Source organism: Mustela nivalis (genome assembly GCF_964662115.1).
Source record: "Mustela nivalis genome assembly, chromosome: 9".
In the NCBI taxonomy this organism is placed as follows: Eukaryota; Metazoa; Chordata; class Mammalia; order Carnivora; family Mustelidae; genus Mustela; species Mustela nivalis.
In genome coordinates, this window is record NC_139028.1 from 113,701,478 (window position 1) to 113,715,227 (window position 13,750).

Genomic DNA, 13,750 nt, shown 5'->3' on the forward strand with positions numbered 1-13,750 from the left:
AGGTGCATCACTGACCCCTAGGGGGCAAAATGCTTTTCGGCTTTACCAGACAGAGGGCCAAAGCTAAATAAAATCCCCACCAGGTGGCAGTAGGCAAGGCACAGCGTTCCAGATCTCCGTTTCCACATCTATAAAATGGGTGCAGTGCTAACGCGAGCGGTCCGCGCTGACCTCAACAGATGAGGTCTGTTATCAGGAGGAAGTGAATGAAGCATCACAGCTTTTACTTTACCCGCCTTCCTGCTCGCTACCCTAACTTAATCCAGGTCACTTCCCCCAGGTGATCTTTCTTTTTCAGGATCTCTAAACTAAGGACACAATTATAAAATCAATACGGTCATGTTAGCCTAAGCTTTACTAGCTAGTGGCATCTCACTTCTGGTAGCTTTAATAAATCCACAAATGTTGGGGCTCCTGGGTGGACTCAGTTGGTTAAGCAACCCACTTTTGATTTCAGCTCAGGTCGTGATCTCAGGGTCCTGAAATTGAGCCCCAAGTTGGACTCTGAGCTCAGTGCGGAGTCTGCTTGTCCCTCTCCGTCTCCCCACTTGCTCTCACGCACTCTCTCGCTCTCAAATAATAAATAAAATCTTTAAAAAAAAACATTAAGAATTTCGCAGATGCTTTAAACACAATTTTCAAAACATTTTTACATAAACAATGATCTATTTTTATTTTGTATTTTTAAATTTTAATTTTTTTATAAATTCTTTTTTAAATATTTTATTTATTTGACAGAGAGACACAGCGAGAGAGAGGGAACACAAGCAGGGGGAGTGGGAGAGGGAGAAACAGGCTTCCTGATGACCAGGGAGCCTGATACAGGGCTCAATCCCAGATGCTTAACAACTGAGCCACCCAGGTGCCCCTATTTTTCTTTTTCTTTTCTTTTTTTAAAGATTTATTTATTTATTTGTGGGGAGGTGGGGAGAGCACAAAGGGGAAATGGCATGCAAAGGGAGAAGCAGGCTCCCCGTTGAGCAGAGAGCCCGAGGGGAGGCTTGATCCCAGGACCCTGGGATCATGACCAGAGCTGAAGGCAGAAGCTTAACCCACTGAGCCATCCAGGCATCCCAGGAACTGATCTAATGTAAATAAATTTTCTGATAATTATATAATCAGTGTCTAAATCCCTACTAGATTATAAGTCCCCTAAATGCAAGAACCTCTGTGTTCCTTGCCACTGTTGCGGCCTCAGTACCTACGTAGTATAGTTCCCCTGCAGAGTAGATCCTTGATAAACATCTTTTGAATAGACATATGGATGAGTCATTGGAACTGGTGAAGGCCAGTCAGAAGCACGAAGGTCAAAGTCCGGTATGGGGCAGGGTGGTGGTGGGGGGATCTTTTTTCAAGAGCAGTGATGGAAACAAATATGAAAAACGTAAGAGTGGGATGATGAAAAAGCTAGAAGCCAGGTAGTTGCTCAACAGCATGAACTCACCAGATGCCGCTGGACTGTACACTTTCAAACAGATAATTGTATGTTATGTGAATTTCACCACAATAATAAAAAAAATGAAAGGGCAGAACTGTAAGATAATAATTATAATCCCAATGGTTTTAGACACTCTACAAAAACTTGATAAGGTCAATACAAAGAGGATAACTTCTACACCGTGCTTGATGGTAGACATAAATATTTCTATAAAGGATTTCATCTGTTCCTCCCGACAAGCCCACAGACTTGCAGACAAGGAAACGGTGGAGTCCAGGAGTTTAGTTGGTGACTTCTTTCTCAAACAGGCCAGGCCACTGCCCACTTAGAGGATTTGTCCCCTGTGGGGCCCCCTCCCTGCCTGGGAAGGATTTTCTCCAAACCGCTGCTTCTCCCTCATCTCCTGCTGGTCTCTGCTTCAAGAGTCCCCTCATGGGAAAGGCCTTCCTAGCCACCCCATCTCAAAGAGCAGGCCCCCCACCCCTGCCTCGGGTCATTCTCTCTCCCTTACCCTTTTTTTCTTCAAAATTCTCAGCTCAGATTATGTACTGACATGATTTTTCTGTCTCCTTCTGTGACTGCCTAAGCGCCAAGAGAACAGGGTTGTCAGTTTCATTTTCTGTTACAGTCCTGACATCTGGCTGAGTGCCTGACGATAACAGATGCTTACTAATTATTTGTTCAGTGAATGAATAAATCTAATTTTCCCATGTACTTGGCTGATCTTTGGGGGAGCCTAGGTTTTTTAGGCCATACTACAAAAATGAAATTATGATGCGACCAAGATAAAATACCAGTTGTTCCTGGTTTACAAATGAATCTCTGCAGGCTGGTGTTGTCCCCAGGAGCAGGACACCTGCCGGTTGTACCCCCCACGTACAGCATGGTGCTAAGTACCGAGTATCCGCCAGTGTCTATATGATATCAGTGAGAAGCAATGGATTCTGAGTGTTAGAAACAAGACCTGGCTGCAACAGTCACTGGAGTCCCACCCTGGTTGTGTATAGGGGTGGGGAGTCTCTGAGGAGGAGGAGGAGGGGAAAGAGGAAGGAGCATGTGCTGGACAGGGGTCAAAGTCCAAGGAGCAGCCCCATGGCCTCACAGGTCCTACATAACTGTGTACAAATGTCTCCAGAGACTGAACTGACTTGCAATCCGACTCTTGTATGGCGACGTCTAGCTCCCAGGGAAAAGTTCGCGGGGCTGGCCTATTGATAGTTGGGTCACTGTGGTCCGATATACAGATGACCCTTTTGAGATGGACAGCAAACCTCTGAGACCCACTGGCCATCCCAGAATGGTACCCGGCGGCCTCTGAGAAATTTGTGCCCAGCTATAGCAGCTGCCTTCCCCAAGGTCCTGAATCTGGCGGCGGGGCATGGGGAAAATCTGTCCGGTGTCACACAAAGAACAGGAGTCCAAACTCCTGAAGCTCGGATGTCAGCTCTGTTTCTTGCACCCGTTTGACCCTGAGTCTCTCGGTGCAGTTTACAAACTGCAGACAAACACACAAGCACAAAATCCGTCACTTGCGCCCCCTGACCACTGCCATGGGGACTATTACACCTTAGACGTCACAAAATATTTGATATGAAAAAATACCTGTTTGCCATCCTGTGACTCATATTTTAACGTAATTAAGCTTGTTTTCAGATCTGTAATAAATCATTAAACTTAAAAAATAATATTTTGAAATTGAACTTCTGCGGAGAATTCTGAGCGAAGGAATGTCAGCTATGGCCCACCCACACCCCACGCACAGGCAGACGGGCATGTACATTTTCCCCCAAAGCTTCCTTATAACGCGTCTAAAGTACACAGTTCAAAATTCAAGCAAATAATTAATTACTGGACAAATTAAACAGAAAACAGTCCCAGCGTGACTTATATAGCTGACATTATGTCTGCCATGTCCCAGGGCATGACTGATATTTCCTTTTACCTGGGGCTGGTTTCAGGAACCATGACCATTCACCTTTGTCCTGACTCCCTGTACGTGACCCTCTTCTTGTGGGCACTCAAGGGTGAGCAGGTAGTTATTTTTTCTCAGTTCCCACAGTATGAAGGGAAGAAACAAACAGTGCAAAACATGTTGATGCTGTTATCTTATATTCCCTAAAGTTCAAAAAGAGTATTTAATCATCAGTGGAGGTCTGGGCTCAACACAGGATTAAATGCTCAAACACAGCCTAGCTTCAAACTGGACCGTCTTGTGGCTGAGAGATGAGAACTCGGGCGCCTGCGGAGGAGGGCGCAGATCCCGGGCTGGTGGGCCCTCGCCAGCTGGGGAGCACGGGTGCCAACTGAAGGAAACACGGAAAAGGCAGCAGGGGTTGCTGCTCTAGGGGCCCAGTATGGCCAGATCTTCTCACTTTTCAAGATAATCCAGCAGGTTTTAATGCAAATCTCTAGCACTTTTTAACGTTAGCAATTCATTCTAAAAACTTAAAAAATATATTCTATAAACCAAAGATGACATGGCTATGGCTTGATATGGTGCCCAGCAGCCTGTTTGTGAACTCTGCAGGGGAGGGGGACAGGAAATTATTCCAGTGGGTTCTAGGCCCTCGTCTGCCACTCGCTGACTGCTTTCTGAGGTGGTCACTTCACTTCCCAGTCACTTGGCACCAACATCCAGTCAGCTGCTGACGTTACTGGGTTCAAGACCTAACTAGTACCACACTATAGACCTGCCTTGTCACTTTCACTGACCACTGCAGGCTCCAGTGTCCTCTCCTGTAAAATGCAGAGAGGAATACGTCCCAACTCATGGGGCTATTATGATTCAGTGAGATACCGCAGCGAAATGCCTAACTCCAGAGTAAGCACTGGGTGACACCTGTCAGCTGTTGTCATCTGTAGGCTTGGCCCATCCATGCTCGCCATCTATTTGCAGTGGATTGGCAGTCCTGTTCACTAGGACTTCTGAAACCTTCTCCAATCTATCCTCTGGTTTTTGCCCCCACTTTCTCTGCCTTAGTTCATGGCCTTGACCTCTTTATCTTGAAGTGTTCATTCTAATGATCTGATGATCTCATCTCGCGCTTTACTGAGCACCTACTCAGCGTCCCACTCTGACTCATCCTCATGCGGCACCCACCTGAGTCCATCTCTCAGCCTGGCAGGCGATGTAAAGTGAAGATTTCATGATGTCACTCTTCTTGTCATCTACAGGGCAAAGACTAACTTCCTTCAACCTGCATTCAAGGCTGTCCCCAAGCCCTCTCCTGAGGAAGCCATGCAGTCCCTGGTCATTGTCAGCAATCTTCTTCTTTCCCCTGAGAATGTTTCTTCCTGTCCTCACCCAGGGCTGACCGCTTCTCACCATTCTTCCCACTAGTCAGCCCCAAGCAGTCAACTCCATGAGGAAGCTTTCTCTGAATGACTCCCTAATCAGCCTCATGGCCAGGCCCTCCCTCTTCCACAGTTCCACCATACTTAGTACCCAGCACCCTCCTAGGCCACCTCACACTGCATGGACATCTATCTGTAGAGATGTCTATCTCAACAAGAGATAGGAGGCCAAGGGCAAGAACCTGGTCCTACACACCTGTTGCATTCCCAGATGGCACATAGTTAGTGTTTAGTGTTTGCAGAATGAATTAACGGGACCAGCAGAGGGGGCATTTGACAAAACCCAAATAATAATGTCATTTTTAACACATCTCGTGGCAAGAAACAGGGATCTTTGGGACTATCCAAAGAAAGACTAGGATACTGGAAATATATAAAATCACTCAGAAGTCCTCAATTCCCTCAAATGTGTTAATTTTGGTTAATTTTAGCAAAAAAGGATATTACATATACAAAGTTCTAGCTATGTAGATGATTGAAAATATCTGCACTTACAAGGTGGCTGCCATCTGTTGTAGTGTCTCAATCTTCATTTTTTTTGTTTCCATGGCCTCAGTGGAATGAATCTGGTATCCCAGGAGAAAGTGTAATCCAGCCAAAGAATAAGTCTGGTTATTCAGTTCATGACTTATATGCAGTCTGAGAGACCCATACAACTGTCTTGACCTCATGCCTGTGTAGGCCTCCCGTAAGAGAGGTAACGATTTCTTCGTGCCCGGAGAATCACCAAAGGAGCCTCGTAGTAGATGATCCTGGGCAGGCAGAGACCTGGGAGAGAAGATAAGCACTGAATTTTGGCACTGATGTTCCTAAAAACTTGCCACTGAAGCACTCGTTCAACCAGCTTCATTGACTACATGGAAGGGCTGTTACCCAGCCTCAGTCCCCACCCCCTGGGCGGGATTGCAGGCCTTGTTCTGACAGGCTGGGAACCGAGTAGCAGGGCTCATCTAGTAGGAACAGAGCAGGGGGGCAGTTCATGAAAGTGGTTTTCTGGACCTTCTGGGATCAGGCTGCCTGGGCTCAGGGCGTGGCCTGGCAGTTTCTAGATGGTAGAGCTTACAGAGTAATAGTTTCTATCTCAGAGAGCTGTTGGGAGGATTAAATGACAGAGAGCATTTAAAGTGCTTAGCGTGGAACCTATGAAATTATTCAGATTATTATAAGAATCCAGAACTCTCAGCTGTCATCACTTGCCAAGAAGGTCCTCCCACTGGGTCTGAGCCTTCGGTGGCTTATCTTTTCAACTCTGCCTACACCTTATATCTCTACTTTACTGTCCAATGGTGGGATCAGAGTTCCTAGAGAAGAGAAGAAAGTAAGCTGTAAACTTCAGGCCAATAACTAAGCAGAAATAACAGAGGCAAGAGGCAAATAACAGAAATAAGAAGAGGCAATAGCAGAGGCAAGAAGAAAGCACACTACATGCACAGATCACCTGCTCGCATGCAATGGCTCAAGCATCAAGATGGACGTGGATTCTCCATGACCAAGCATGAAGGAAGAAAACAAAGGGGCAGGACTTCGAACTGCGGAGGGAGAATCCTATACCTAGACACGCCTCCAGTGTGGAATCAAGACATTTTCAGGCACTTGAGGCTTCAAAAAATGTGAGGTATTCTAAGGAACAGGGTTAATTACTACAGTAATTTCTCTTTAGATGTTAAATGATACTGACACAGGTAAAGTCACCGAATGTGACTTCAATTCATACCACAAGTACACGCTGAGTGCCCACTATGTGTTGGTTGGACAGTGGACTAGACTAGGTAACCCAACAGAAAGGCACACACGGATTCCCTCATGCAGCTTCTGTTCTAGAGGGAAAATGGATAATAAGCAATGACAGAAGGGAAGCTTGGAGTTAGAAGGTGGTAAGAGCTACAGAGAAAGAAACCAGGACCTATAGCTCCAACTCCAAGTACATAAAAACTATAGTGGTTAGAAGAATGAACTAAATGACGCAATCTAGACACAATCAGGTAATAAAAAATGTGGGACATCTATAAGCAAATAGGCTTGAATTCTTTCAAAAAGTCAAAGCTGTTAAAAATAAAATTAGAGGAGATTAATATAGATTGAAAAGAATTAAGAAGCACATTCAGCATATGAGATGCTGGGCCAAGGGAAAGGTTATAAAAGATGTTTTGGGGACATCGAAAGAAATTGTAATATAGATTGAATATTAAATAATATTAGGGACTTATTCTTTTTTTAAAAGAGATTACTTATTTATTTGACAGAGAGAAAGAGAGAGCACAAGCAGGGGGAGTAGGAGAGGGAGAAGCGTGCTCTTTGCTGAGCAGGAAGCCTGATGTGGGGCTCGATCAGGACCTGAGCTGGAGGCAGGTGCTTAACTCCCTGAGCCACCCAGATGCCCCTAGGAAATTATTCTTAATTTTTAATTAATGTACTCAGGCATTATCTATATGGAGGAGAATGTCTTAATTCTTAGGAGATATGTGCTGAACTACATGCAAATAAAGTAAATAGAGCAAACCGTTATCAGCTGCTCAATCTTGGTAAAGAATATTTAGTTGCTTGTTGCTCTACTTTCAATTTTTCTGTATATTTTTAAATGTCCAATATAAAAAGATGGATAAAAAGGAAGAGAGAGGATCAGAAAAAGAAAGCATAGGGGCACCTGGGTGGCTCAGTGGGTTGGGGCCTCTGCCTTCGGCTCAGGTCATGGTCCCGGGGGTCCTGGGATTGAGCCCCGCCTCAGGCACTCTGCTCAGCAGGAAACCTGCTTCCCCCTCTTTCTCTGCCTGCCTCTCTGCCTACTTGTGATCTCTCTATGTTGAATAAATAAATACAATCTTAAAAAAAAAAAAAAGAAAGCATAGACTACTTTTTTTTTTAAAAAGATTTTATTTATTTATTTGTCATAGAGAGAGAAGCGAGAGCAAGCACAGGCAGACAGAGTGGCAGGCAGAGGCAGAAGAAGCAGGCTCCCCGCCAAGCAAGGAGCCCGATGTGGGACTAGATCCCACGACCCTGGAATCATGACCTGAGCCGAAGGCAGCCACTTAACCAACTGAGCCACCCAGGCGTCCCAACATAGACTACTTTTTAAGAGGAATTCCGCTGTAAAGGGAATGTATTAATTTCCTACTGTTGTAACAAATTACCACAAACTGCATGGCTAAAAAAAACAGAAATTTATTTTCTCTGGAGAATAAACTTCTGGAGGCCAAAAGTCCAAAATCAAGGTATTGGCCAAGGCTATGCACACTCCCTACAGAGGCTCTAGGGAAGAATCCATTATTTGTCCTTCCAACTTCTGGGGGCTTCTGACACTCCTTGACTTAGGGCCGAACCATTGCAGCCTCTACCTCTGGGGTCACAGGGCCTCCGCATCTGCTGGGTGTCTGAGCTCCTTTGTCTCTTATAAGGACACTTGTGATCGCATTTAGCGTTCACCCAGATTAGCCAGAATAAACTCTCCCTCTCAAGATCTTTTTAAGTCAATCACATTTTTTGCCTTGTAAGGTGATATTCACTCTTTTGCCATATGACATAATATGGAGAGGTTCCTGGGACTAGGAAGTGAGTATATCTTCAGTGGGGGCCACACTTGTGCATACCACTGGGAGCAAGAAAAATGGGGCAGTAGCTAGAGGTAAATACGGCCAAGAGACCACATTCTTTTTCAAATCACAAATGAAAGCAATCATGGCATGTTTATAAGAAATGATGTAGCAGTTTGCTGTACACTGAAGTTTATCTGTTCACTTTGCTCGTCGTTTTCACAGAGGAAAATTCACAAAGGAAAGAGCAAGTTACCTTCAAGATGAAAAATCAGAGTTACACTTGAGAAATCAATCAAAAACAATCAAAATGTAATGGAGGGGACTTTTTGTCAAACATGGTAGATTGAGCACACATATATGTTTATCTCCAAACCCCACCAAGATGAAAATAAAAGGATAAATATAATACAAAATAAAAAGATATGAAGACCATCAATTAACAAGCCCCACCTGCGCACACAGAGTAAGATCAAACATTTTAGGAAAACTTCCAACACACACACACACACACACACACACACACACACACACACTCCAGAAAAGGGGGAGTAGAATTCAGAGGAAGTAATATGAAAAAGCAGAACACTTAAAAACTGAAAAATTCTTCCTTGGAGATCTAAAACAACATGTACACAAAACAAAAAACAGAAATGCAATACATAAAAAAAAGAAGCAATCAGTGAATAAGAGAGTTGAAATTAAAAAAAAAAACCTCGGGCGCCTGGGTGGCTCAGTGGGTTAAGCCGCTGCCTTCGGCTCAGGTCATGATCTCAGGGTCCTGGGATCGAGTCCCGCATCGGGTTCTCTGCTCAGCAGGGAGCCTGCTTCCTCCCCTCTCTCTCTCTGCCTGCCTCTCTGCCTACTTGTGATCTCTCTCTGTCAAACAAATAAATAAAATCTTAAAAAAAAAAAAAACCTCAGTAGAAAGGATAACAAGATAAAGTTAATGAAATTGTACAGAGAGTAGAATGAAAAAAGAGGGACACAAGTAGAAAAAAAGACAAGGGCTCTAACTCGGGCTCCAGTGTCCTGTAGAACCTAGAAAACTGGAGGAGAAGGCAGGGTGAGTCATTAGAGTGGTAGAAAACAGGTAATTTACATAGGGAAGAAAAACAGGTCATATTCATAGGATAAAAAAAATTATTAAAAGAACAAAACTGAAGTTATAAACAGCAACATTCAGAAGTTAGAAAAGAGGGGCGCCTGGGTGGCTCAGTGGGTTAAAGCCTCTGCTTTCAGCTTATGATCCCAGGGTCGTGGGATCGAGCCCTGCATCGAGCTCTCTGCTCAGTGGGGAGTCTGCTTCCTCCTCTCTCTCTGCCTGCCTCTCTGCCTACTTGTGATCTCTGTCTGTCAAATAAATAAATAAAATCTTTTTTTAAAAAAAGTTAGAAAAGAGTAGGGCAATGCCTTTACAATTCTAAGGGGAAAATATCTCCCACCTAGAAGTCTCGTAACAGCTAAGCTTCGTAGCTCTTCATCCCCATCCCCTCCTGGCAGACTCATATGCTCTCCCTTCCTCTCTCATATTTACCCCTTCATCGTCAATAATGTTATGCTTGGCTCTAATCTCTCCTCTCTGCCTTGCAACAAATCCATCAAACATGCGAGAAAAGTCAGTATTTTCAGGCAGATAAGGTGTCACAAAGTTTACCTCCCATGGTCTCCTTCTCTGGAAGCTATGAGATGATGTGGTTGGCCAAAATGAAGCTGTAAAACAAGAAAGAGGGAGAAGATCTAAGAGCCAGGCAGTAGGAGATCCAACACAGAGGAACAGAGAGAAGTGTTAAGAAGCCCAGAAAAACAGCAATGGGGCAAGCCTAGAATACAGCCAGTCTACATCAGACCCAGAGAATAAATGACTCAAAGAAGGAAATTGCCAGGGAAAAAATAAAATCGATGAATTATGGTTAGGTTTGACTACATGAACAAAAATGTGGCATGAGGTTTATAGATCTTTTGGAGGCTTTGGGGGAAATGAGCAAAAAGTATGTAGAAAGCAACCAAAAAACATGAGCCTACTATAAATTTTTGTTTTGATATTTATGATATGATGTGTCTACTCCTCAGAAATATTACAGACCTTATTTTTTTTAAGTTGTTATTTACTTATTTGACAGAGAGAGAGGGAGAGAGAGCAAGAGTGCACAAGCAGAGGGAGCTACAGAGGGAAAGGGAGAAGCAGGCTCCCCACTGAGTGGAGAGGCCAACGTGGGGCTCAATCCCAGGAGTCTGGGATCTTGACCTGGGCTAAAGGCACTTAACTGACTGAGCCACCCAGATGCCCCAATATTTCAGTATTTTAAAAGTCCATGGAGGAGGGGCATGTGGGAGGCTCGATCAGTTCAGTGTCTGATTCTTGGTTTCAGCTCAGGTCATGATCTCAGGGTCATGAGATCAAGCACAGCAATGAACTCCATTCTGGGCATGGAGCCTTCTTAAGATTCTCTCTCTCCCAGGGCGCCTGGGTGACTCAGTGGGTTAAAGCCTCTGCCTTCGGCTCAGGTCATGATCCCAGGTTCCTGGGATCGAGCCCCACACTGGGCTCTCTGCTCTGCAGGGAGCCTGCTTCCTCCTCTCTCTCTCTCTCTCTCTGCCTGCCTCTCTGCCTACTTGTGATCTCTGTCTGTCAAATAAATAAATAAAATCTCTTTAAAAAAATCTTTTAAAAAATTTATTCTCTCTCTCCCTCTGCCTCCCATCCACCACTTTCTCTCCCCTCCCCCAAAAAAGTATATAAAGGGAAAAGGGTGAAATATTTCTTTCATCCAAACTATTCATGGCTGCTTTTTGCCACCTCTTACACGCTATCCAAGAGACAAACAGGATCTAAGAGCCCACTTTCTGACGTTGATGCCTTGACCGCAGGCATCTGGGGAGTCTTCTCTCTTCCGTGGAATGAGAGTGCATGATGGATGGCATGGAGACACAGGAGACATAGGACATAGGAGAAAGCCCCAAAGAAGACTGACACAAGGGGAAAAGTCTACGTGATTAGATGAATAACCAATTCAAAGACGGAAACAGTAATAACGCAACAGTTGAGGTAACTTCATATGGAGTCTGAGTAACTCAAATCTGATGTGTGGGGGTGAGGGAAATCCATGGAAATGGTGGGTTATCGTGGTGAATCGAGCCCAGCATTATTCTGGCTACATTTGGAGGCTAGTTAGAGGGAAGATTCAGGAGGATGGCTTGGTCCAGATACACAGGGTCCTGCGAGAGACCTGTCCCATTCGATTGTAAAATTGTCTTACATGGGAGAGGGGTGTACAGGAAGAGTAAAGGAAATAACTTGCAAACCCAACACACATAATCATTATGATGGGCTTTGACTTCTTACTTTTTTTTTTTCCACTTCTTTCTTTTCTCTTGCCTGTGTCACTTTGGAGCCCCTTGTTTCTCTCCAGGATCATCTCTCGGAAGATTTCTTGGCTCACTCCAGGTTGCATCTTCCTTCACAGCCTTCATTATCTACCCTTTATCCTCTGTCATTCCCCATTTTTCTCACTATGCATTCTTCTCTATCTTATAAACCAATCACACGCTAAACGAAATCCTCTAGCCCCTCCCAAATCCATTTCTCAAACATTTCCCAACAAGCCCGTCAGTCACAGCTCTTCTCCAAGAGAACAATCTCCATGTTTCCTCCAGGTAGCAACACATTATCAGATCTTTTTTTTTTTTTTTTTCTCCTTGAAATCTTCTCATTCCCCTTGTTCTCATTCTTCTTCATTTCCTTTGGCCCTAGCCTCCACCTCCATCCTCAAAAGCTCTTCATTCCCAGCCTCTCCTTTCCTCTCTCATATTTACCTCTTCACAGTCAGTATCTCTCTGCTTGGATCTAATTTCTCCTCCTTGACTTTCACCACTTCCGCTGTCTCTGTTTCCTTCGCTAGCTCCACTCCTTCATCGGCCTCACTCATCATCACCTTCATCTGTAACCTCTTTCTCTTCAATAGAAACAGATTCCTCAGCAGGATCATTCACTCCGCCCAAGACATCCTTCTCAACTCCCACTGCTTCCTCAGTCTCTTGTAGCTCATCACTCCCTTCCACCCTTTCAAAAGGATTTTCCATCTCAGCATCGGTAATTTTCCTCTGTTTTTCATCATTAGTCACTTCTAGCTCTCTTTCAGTTGTCTCTTCAGTTACACTCTCCATCCCTGAACCCTCCAGCTTGTCTGCACTAGACAGTTTATCTCCAGTGGATCTCAAATCCTCTCCGCTACTTTCTGGCTTCTCTTCCCTGGAGCCCTCCTTCTCTCCACTTGACCTCAGCTTCTCTTCACTCAGACTCAGCTTCTCACTTGAGGTCAACTTCTCTCCACTCAGCTTCTCTCCACTCGACCTCAGCTGCTCTCCACTTGACCTAGGCTTCTCTCCACTCAGCTGCTCTCCACTCAGCTGCTCTCCACTCGACCTCAGCTCCTCCTCATTCTGCTCTGGTGTATGTGGTTCGGATCTCAGGTCCTCTCCTCTGATCCCCACCCCACTAAATGTCAACCTCTCTTTAAAGCCAGACCCCCTCCTAGACCCTGCTGTAGTCTCTGCACTCTCAGACCCAGCGCCTATTTTGTCTCGAATTTCTTGTTTCCCCCCCATCTCCTTTGGGCTGTTTTCCCCCAAACCTGCTGGAGCCTGTAATGAACTTGCTACACCGTGCACTAACTTCATATCCGTCCTTTCCGGACTCTGGCCTGACTTCGCTTTCAAGACCACTTTTCCCACATCTTCCGGTCTCCAGTGCTGAGGGTCAAGCTTTGGGTCGCCCACTGGAGGCTTTTGGGTATTTCTACCCAGGAGCTCCATTCTCTTCCCAATCACAATGAGCCCGTTCCAGGGCACCCACACATTTTCTCGCAGCATCTGTGCCCCTCTGCTTCCTGGGTCCAGGTGCGACCACCCGTGGACCCGGGCCCGGCCTCGGGCGCTCCGGCGCCGGGCCTTGCGGCGTCTCCTCAGGACTCTATGCGGCTTGCCCCGGAGACCCCTCATGCCCCAGAGCGGAAATTCTAACGGAACCCCTTTCCCCAAAGACACTACCCCACATCCTTACACCTCGACCACCCTCCCACCCCTCCTCCCCATTCCCCCCACCCCACCCTCCCAGCCTCCCACCCTGCCCACTGGCTCGTCGCTTCGCCCACCGCCCCGAGGGCGCGCGACGGGGCAAGTGCGCACGCGCAGAGCGCGCGAGTCGGTTGGGAGGCACGGCCTGGAGCTGCGGCAGCGACAGACTGCCTGCCTGGGGGCGGGGGGGGGGCTGCTGACGTGGCTCGACACCACTGTAACCCCAGAACCCCCACCCCAGGCCCCATGCTGTGGTCCGTTCCCGGCCCTGGGTTACGTGCTTCCCCTTAAAAGCTGGAGCCAAGCAAGGGAACGACAGGCGTTGTAGCCAATGGAGTCGCTCACGGTGAAC

At 45.9% G+C, this 13,750-nt stretch overlaps 1 long non-coding RNA gene across 1 annotated transcript in view; it reads right to left on the reverse strand.

The window, feature by feature from the left end:
- The window catches only part of LOC309873288, a 39,430-nt gene that overhangs the window by 25,590 nt on the left and 90 nt on the right, over window positions 1–13,750 (reverse strand). The window contains exons 2-4 of the long non-coding RNA XR_014316258.1: window positions 9,980–10,035; window positions 5,933–6,093; window positions 5,288–5,560 (exon numbers count right to left, since the gene is read on the reverse strand). This is a non-coding gene — a long non-coding RNA (uncharacterized lncRNA). The remainder of the gene's footprint in view (window positions 1–5,287; window positions 5,561–5,932; window positions 6,094–9,979; window positions 10,036–13,750) is intronic.